Below are 8,393 nucleotides of genomic sequence, written 5' to 3'. Positions count from 1 at the left end.
AATGCCAGGGCCAAGAAGTGTTAGTGGGTGGGTGGGGGAGTGAGTGTGGGAGGGTGTGGGGGACTTTTGGGATAGCATTGGAAATGTAAATGAAATAAATACCTAATTAAAAACAAGAAAGATGTCTTTATTCTTGAAGCAGTTTTTTTTTTCTCATACTAGGAAACTGTACTCAATTTTTTTTTTAATTTTTTGATACAACCTGGATATATTTTTGAAAGTGACTGTCAATTTATTAATTATGCATTTCAGGTTGGTCTGTGGGCAAGTTTTGTGTGTCTCCTTAATTATTTCTTGCCTTTGCTGATTAATTCTGATTCTGTCTGTCCTTGGTAATAGACATAATGAAGACATTGAATATTCACAGTGAACTATCTGGTAAGCCAGAAGTCACAACTTTGTGAATGCACTAGTATACTTGTGCCAAATACCTTGCTATTCTATGTGTGCAAGTAATCTTGATAAGAGATCACTATAGGGACCCATCACATTTTGTACATTAATCATTAGGGAGGAATCTGTGCATGGTTGGTATTNCATGAAGTAGAAATCTTTGCCATCACACTCAGCCTCACATAGGCTAAGATTTGAAAATTCCACAGTTCTGAGACAGTGAGTTCCTAGATATGACTGCTGTCCCCCATGTCTAATTATAAGTAAACACATTTGTTGTGTGTAATTTTAATGAGCATATTACCTGCTTTTCAGGAAGCATCTCCTGGGCTCTGACCTCTCCTGACTTTGCTCTGAGATTGGCTGCCACCAGACTGACTCCCGACTTGCAATGAGCTGCTACCCTCATGCTGTCTGCTCTCTACTTCTTGTTCTTCCTTGCTTAGTTTCATCAAGCCAGCATTATTGACCAGGCTTCCCACTCTACAAGCCTTTGCTCCACGGATGAAAAAACAGTCAGACAACGTTGTTATGTTAGATTTTGCCTACTAGCACATTTGCTGGGCACAGAAGCTTCTGAAAACTTACCAGCTAGCCCTTTAGAGGCTAGCTTCTGCCAACATACTTTGCCCCTACCTGAGTTGGAGGCTGTAGTCCCTCAACCTCAGGAAGGGAAGGGGTTGATATCCCACAGTTAAAAATTCACCCTTTAGCTACCCCAAGGCCTCACATGCTTTTGCTTTCTTTTTGTCCCAATGTATGGAAGCAAAAGCCTGTTCTCTTGCCCTGCATCTCCTTTTTCCTGCTGGGACCTAGAAGTCCTCCTGTCCTTACTGACCAGCAATTGACTCCCAGCCTCCTTTATTGACCAAATCAAAACCAATTAGGGAACCAGACTTTAATATTAACACCTCCTCCTACAAACATTCTTTTAGAATGTCATCAGATCTCTACTAATTATTAACGTTTTATTTTCCTGTACTTAGCCTTTGATATTTGTCAGCCTGTTCCTGTGTATTTTCAGGGTGTAAGCTATCCCATTTTTGAACAGATGATAATATAAGGATATGGAGGCTACAACTCAATATTATTGTCTTTCTGGACTGCTCTCCATATTAATTTTTGATACATCATGTCTCCCTTACCTTCCTTCTTTTCAAATCATCCCCATATCATCCTCCTTGTTCACTTTTAAATATATGGCCTCTTCTGATTCTGTTATTGTGTATGAGCACACATATAAGCACAAGCACTCATTAGGCACACTTGCATGCATACACACACACACACACACATTAATACAAATATCTACAATATATCTTATGCAAGTTAAAAATATTTTGCCGTGTTATCTTGATTTGAGAAACTTTTTTTAAAAAATATTACTTTTAGGTTTTGTTTATAATAGTACAGTCATTTTCCCCCTTTCCAGGACCAACCTCTCATAGTTCCTCGTCCCATTCCCCCTTTCCCTGTCTCAAAGAAAATATCACCCATGCCAAGCCTCCCAAATCCTTGTTGCCTCAAGTCTCTTTGGAATTTGGTACATCTTCTCTCACTGAGGCCACACCAGGCAGTCCTCTGCTGTATATGTGTCAGGGGACTCATACCAGGTAGTGTATGCTGCCTTGTTGGTGGCTTGGTGTCTGAGAGATCTCAGGGTTCCAGGTTAGTTGAGATTTCTGGTCTTCCTATGGGGTCTCCCTTGTCCTCAGTTTCATCTAGCCTTTCCCCAATTCAACCACATGGGTCTCTGTCTTCAGTCCATTGCTTTGGTGTAAATAACTGCATGTCTCTCAGTCAGCTTCTTCTTGGGCCCCTAGGAGGACAGTCATGCCAGAATCCTGTCTTTAAGCACACAGTAAAAGTGTCAGTCCTTGGAGCCTCCACTTAAGATGGATTCACAGTTGGGTAGTCATTGGGCCTCCTTTCATCGGACTCTTCTCCATATTTGTTCCTGCCATTCTTTTAGACAGGAACAATTCTGGGCCAGAGTTTTTAACTGTGGGATGGCAAACACATCCCTGTACTTGATTCCTTGTTGATATACTAGATGTGGACCCTACAAGTTCTCTCTCCTCACTGTAGGGCATTTCATCTAAGGTTGCTTCCTTTGAGTCCTGGGAGTCTCTTACATTCCAGGTCTCTGGTATATCTGATGAGTCCCCCTACCCTCCCACCCCAGCTGGGTTATATATTTCCATTCATTCTGCTGGCCCTTACAGTTTCTCTCCTGTGTCCCCCACCCAATACCTGATCTTGTTCTTCTTTTCCCCTCCCTCTTCCTTATCCCACCCAAGTCCCTTGCCCGCCACTGCCTCTTAGGATAGATTTCTTCTCCCTCCCAAGTGAGATTGAACTGTCCTCACTTGAGCCCTTTAACTTGTTAACTTTCTTGACACCTGTGGATTGTATTCTAGGTATTCTGTAATTTTAGGCTAATATACACTAATAATGAGCACATACAATGCATGTCCTTTGGGGTTTGAGTTACCTTACCCAGGATATTATTTCTATTTCCATCCAAAAGAAGGGGTACAGAAAGTGTGGTTCATTTACACAATGGAATACTATTCAGCTATTATGAATGAGAACACCCTGAGTTTTGAGAAACTTTTTATCTCATATTTTTTTTAGCAATTTGTAAGATGTGTTAAATGAAAATTATTAAATGGTATTTTTAGGTCCTCAGTATACATCAAATAATTTTTAATTTATGTGTGTAGTATCACTTTTTAATAATTTTTAAAAACAGAAAATATGATTGGAATAATTTTTTTTTATTATTTTCAGGACAATTTTATTGATACATGATTTCTTGTGTTTCTGTGCAAATTTTAGAATAATTTTAAGCATAAAAACTAATGAATAATATATATGGGACCTTGAAGCTCACAGTACAAAATTTCTAAATTGCTTTTAAATATTGAATTCATAATGATGTTAAAAATATTTGTCTTGGAATTTAGGACTTTCTAAATCTTAGATAGATCTTACCAGTATTCTGAAAATTATTCACTGTTTAGTTATACATATTTAAACAGTTATTCACTATTTATTCTTAAACATTTTCCTTTCCATGTTATGATATTTTTTCAGGGTCTCTCCATGCTGTTTATGATGATCTCAAATTCAAGCAATGAGGACTTTCAGTTCTCCCAAGTTCCGAGAAGCTTTTCCTGAATACAGTTACCTAGCTGGTGGTATAGTAAACCCTGGGCACTTTTATTTCCTTTTAAATTATTAATTTTCTGAACAATTTTCTCTTTTGTTTTCAATTGTTATTTCTTACCTATAAAATACAATTCCTAGAGGACATTGTCTGGTAATTATGTGGCTTAGCAACTATTTTCTTTTCTTTCTAATTTTTGGAAAATTACTAATTCTTTTAGGGTGTTAGGTATTTTCATCGATTTATATTTATTAAATTTCAATACTCTAATATTTTTTTAAATTCAAATTTATTAAATTTGAGTACTGACTTCTGGAAGCCTCCACTGTCTCAGATCCCTGATTGGTACCAGCGATGATCCCAATCGATTTCTGTTCTCTCTCCCAATCTTCTACCATCCCCTTTTTACTGATCGCCATTCCCTTACTCACTCATTCTCTCATCAAGATTTCTCCCTCTGTTCTCCTACAATGTCTGTTTTATTTCCCTTTCTGCCTTAGGCTCTCTTTGTTACTTAGTTGATTTGGATTCTTTTTTTTTCCCCTAGAGCATACAGATAATTTACCACAACTTGTTTTATTCAACTCTAACAAAATTAAAAGTGGCTTTGTAGATAGGCTAGAGATAGGCAAGAGATTCCTAAGGTAGGAGGACTCTAACTATGTAGCTATATGAAAGCTATCATCCTTTGTGAAAAGAGTGTCTGATTTAAATAAAGATGTAGATGAAGACATGAATGTTGAGTTTGGGAATAGTAATGATTTTATACTTGATATGGGAAAAGAGACATATAACTGAAGATAATGTGTATAGATTAGTGCAGATTAGAGAGGGAACATCTACCTGGTGGTTTTTCTTTGTAAGAGAGCAGGAAGAGGAATAGGGAATGTAGTGATAAGTTATAGCACTAAGATGAGGATGCCTGGGCAGTGGCTGAGAGTTAGGGAAATCACAGGATAATGGTGTTCTCTGTGTTGTTCATTGGAATATATGCTTAATTAATATATAACTGGTTTCTCCCTCAGAATGCCACATCAATAATGGAAGTATCAGTAAAAATCTGCAGAACCAACATGGCTACTATTGTGGGTACTGAATAATATGTCTAATGGTGAGTTTCAGCCCGGAAAGATATTTCTTGTGTAAGGTAATAAATAACCATAGAAAAAGCATGTGGTGATGGAAATTTGTTATTGAGCTCCAATATAGCAGGTATATTGTAGAAAAAGAGTAATTGAAATGTTAGTGTTCTTTATAGCTATGAAGATTAAAAGTGTAAGAGGTCCTAGATTAGACCAGCTATATAGAATAGTGTGTACTATCCCCCAAATAGGATCTCATTGAAGTCCTGTACAATTAGTTTAGGTGTTTGAGACAATTATCTTTAAACACAATTCAATGCTGAAATTCCCAGGGTTACAGAAATCTTCAGCATGGCATAGCTTTATTATTATTTTTTTAGTTTTAAGTATATAAATGTATATAACTAATGAAAAAACTACTAAAACCTTTGGTAGTTTAATGTTTCTCAAATATAGTCTGTGTGCATGAATTTAGGACTGAGCTCTCTGTATAACCTGTTCCATTTAAGGATCAACCATGGATAATAATATTTATTGCCAGTAGTCCTTTTTTTAAATTCTTTAATTTTTTTTTTTTACAGTCCAGTCATTATTTCTCCTTCTGGTCTGCCCCCTTTATCCCATTCTGCCAGTAGTTCTTAAGCTAGCAGCAGGACTTTTTGAATTTCCACCCTTTACTCTGGTATTTCAACATAGTGTCATGTATATTTAATCCTTATGTATCCTTATTTTGGGAGTTAATGGATGCAACACGTTTTTACAGCAGACATACTATAGCTATAGACTGCACTGTTTGGCATAACTTCTTTCCTTTAAAATGACAGGATGCTACTTTACTGAATAGAAATATCAACAATAATTTTACATGTGGATTTGAGCTGAAAAGTCTGTAATGTCCTAAGAAGACCTAATATTTAGGTAAAGAAGTTACTTGGGGAATGTTGGTAAAACTGTGAATTTACCTTAGAGTTTTGTAGCATGCTTACCTGCAGCACATTCACCTTAAGCTAGCATGGTGGTAAAAAGAATACCAAGTATAATGATGAATTATATAGAAGACTCTTTACCACTTTAATATTGTAAGGAATTCTAAAATCAACATATGGGAAAATCCATTCCATGTGAATATTTTCACAGAATTTTGACTTATATGTTATGTGGAATGTAAGGTAGAGTCCTCTGTGTTCTACTTGTCTCACTACATCATAGTGGCTCACACAGATGGAATAGCTCAGACAATTTGCCATTTCCTAATATTTAAGAAAACTATAATTGAAACTCAAGTTGGATCTTAGAGGAGGCTTCAGAGGTGTAGTAGAGAATACTGAAAGTTTACATAGAGTGGGTTACATAGGTTTATTATTCTTTTAATGTCAAATATGCCTCCTCTTTTGGAAGCTTACACAGACATGATTAAATACCTAAACAGAACACTTCCACATAAAATTCCTAGGCAATCTTCATCACATTTGTCAGAAAAATTGTAAGGCTTGATGTTCAGAAAGTTTGCTATGATAGTATGTCTAGTTGGTAATATCAGATTGAGACTGAGCAACATGGCTGACCAAAAATCAGCTAAATAAGGTGATGGAAATGAACTTGACAAAGAGGACAAAGAAAGACCATATGGATTCAGCACTACACAAAGTATGATAGGCAACTGAGCAAATCTGAAAAAGGAGATGTTGGCTTTTTCAGGGAAGAGAATACCAATTGGTTTTTTAGTACCAAAAGTACTGCTTTGAAAACAGACATTCAGGTAACAATCAGAGAATAAAATGGTTATATATGTAAGAATACTTACGTATAAATGTATACATATATGCATGTAAAAATGATTATTTTTAAAAAATGAAGCCATAAAATTGAAGGGGAATACTGTTATACAGAATTGTTTGCAGGAGGAAAAGGAAGGCAAAAGTGTAATTAAATTGAACTGTTAATAAAAGAAAAAAAACTACTCACTCAAATTCAGACATTCATACTCATGAATGCACATATACATGTGTACATGGGCATGTGGATGTATGTCTTCATGCATATATAAAGGAAAGATGTATTTTTAGATACCAACATAGATATTATTACTAAGGATTATGGATTTTAGTTTAATCCATGGAGACTTTAACAAACATAAAATATTTATGTGTGTATTTGAATGAAATATTTTAAGAAATTAAGGCACCAGAGAGTGGAGCAAAGAGCTATACACAGACAGCTTGGTTTCCTTTTAGCTGACGTCATGAACCCAGGTGAAACCCAGTGGTGATAATTGCCATCTACATGGGTTGGTAGGCATTCCCTCATATCTCTTGGACCCCGGGCTCCTGTCAAAGTCACTGCCCCCACAGCCCCTATAAGAAATGCATGTGGATAGTAGTCATGTAAACAGTGTCCCAAGTTTCTAACCTTCAGGCTAGACTTGCCCCCTCCTCACTTTTATTCTCTCTCCTTGCTCTCTTAAGCTTTTACTTTCATTACTCTCTCCCTCTTACTCTACCCTTTCTTCTCTCTCTCTCTTTTTCCCCCTTCTCTCCTCTCTTTTTGACCTCTTTTCTCCCCACACCTCTTCGCCTTTCTACAATAAAGGTCTAAAACTATAGACTGTCTCTGTTCATCAAGACTTGCTGTGCTTCAATGATGGGATAGGCTTTCTCCTAACAAGCTGTGATTAATCTCCTGTCAGGAGGCCTTCCTGTGCTCCAGCCATATACAGGATTAAGGACTCTCACCTGGGTGGGAACTTCTCTCCCTCTGCCCTCTCTCCTGTATCCCTGGGGGCCGAGGGTGTCACCCCGGAGCTCCTGGTATCAGGGGCTGCCCCTTGTCCACCCCCATCTGTGTGGGGTCAGTAGCTTCACACAGCTAGTTTTCTGTCCAGGCTGACTGGAAAACGTTTGGCAGTCCTCCTGCATCTGCCTGCCTAGAGCACAGGAACTCCGATTGCTCTCTCCCTACCCTCTTCCCCTACACCCCTCAGCCCAACACCAGAGAAAGAATTGTAGAGTTTGTTCTTTGTAGTTTACCTGCATGCAAACATGGGTTCACTGTTCATAGCAGAACTGCATGTCCTCATGCACATGATCACAAACACAGCACACACACACACACACACACACACACACACACACACACACACACACACACACACATCTACACATTCAATAATTTAGAAAAAAATGAAGGCACCAGTGAACCAATTGAAGAATTTAACATCTGCCTGTGATATGACCATGAAGAAACATGTACCTTCTTCACATTCAATACTGCTTTTGCTGCATTTACACACACACATACANACATACATACATACACACACACACACACACACACACACACACACACACACACACACACACACCTCCACCACCAGCAGCAGCAGCAGCAGCAGCAGCAGCAGCAGTAGCAGCAGCAGCGCATGCAATAGTTAAAATATACCTACGTTTACTTTTCTAAAAATACCTCTTAAATTGTTTATTGACCGTCATGCCACCTTAGGGCACTAAACTGCTCACTGGGTATATTTTTCCCAGGGCTTAAAATCAACATGTCTTTCCTTAGTGCAAATAGCCATTGATAGAGCATCAAATAAATGTAACGTTTTAATCCAAGGTGTAGCCTCGGGCATATAATCATAGGACTTGGGTAAACTGGCCCAGACAGATTACAAAGAGGCATCAGCAAGTTGCAACTGCAGCTCAGAGTTAGAAATAGAGCTATACATAGCAAAATGGAAACTTTCTGGT

The 8,393-nt window shown here is 37.8% G+C and overlaps 1 long non-coding RNA gene across 5 annotated transcripts in view; it reads left to right on the top strand.

The window, feature by feature from the left end:
• LOC115030329 overlaps positions 1 to 4,673 on the top strand; it is a 39,701-nt gene extending 35,028 nt beyond the window's left edge. For all 5 annotated transcript variants that reach the window (XR_003835910.1, XR_003835909.1, XR_003835907.1 and 2 more), the window contains 2 exons: positions 3,493 to 3,596; positions 4,591 to 4,673. This is a non-coding gene — a long non-coding RNA (uncharacterized LOC115030329). The remainder of the gene's footprint in view (positions 1 to 3,492; positions 3,597 to 4,590) is intronic.
• Positions 4,674 to 8,393: the final 3,720 nt, after the last annotated feature.

This window comes from Mus caroli, unplaced genomic scaffold (genome assembly GCF_900094665.2).
Source record: "Mus caroli unplaced genomic scaffold, CAROLI_EIJ_v1.1 scaffold_12106_1, whole genome shotgun sequence".
Taxonomy (NCBI): domain Eukaryota; kingdom Metazoa; phylum Chordata; class Mammalia; order Rodentia; family Muridae; genus Mus; species Mus caroli.
The sequence above is the reverse complement of the archived record's forward strand: the minus strand, read 5'-3'. Positions and strand labels throughout refer to the sequence as shown.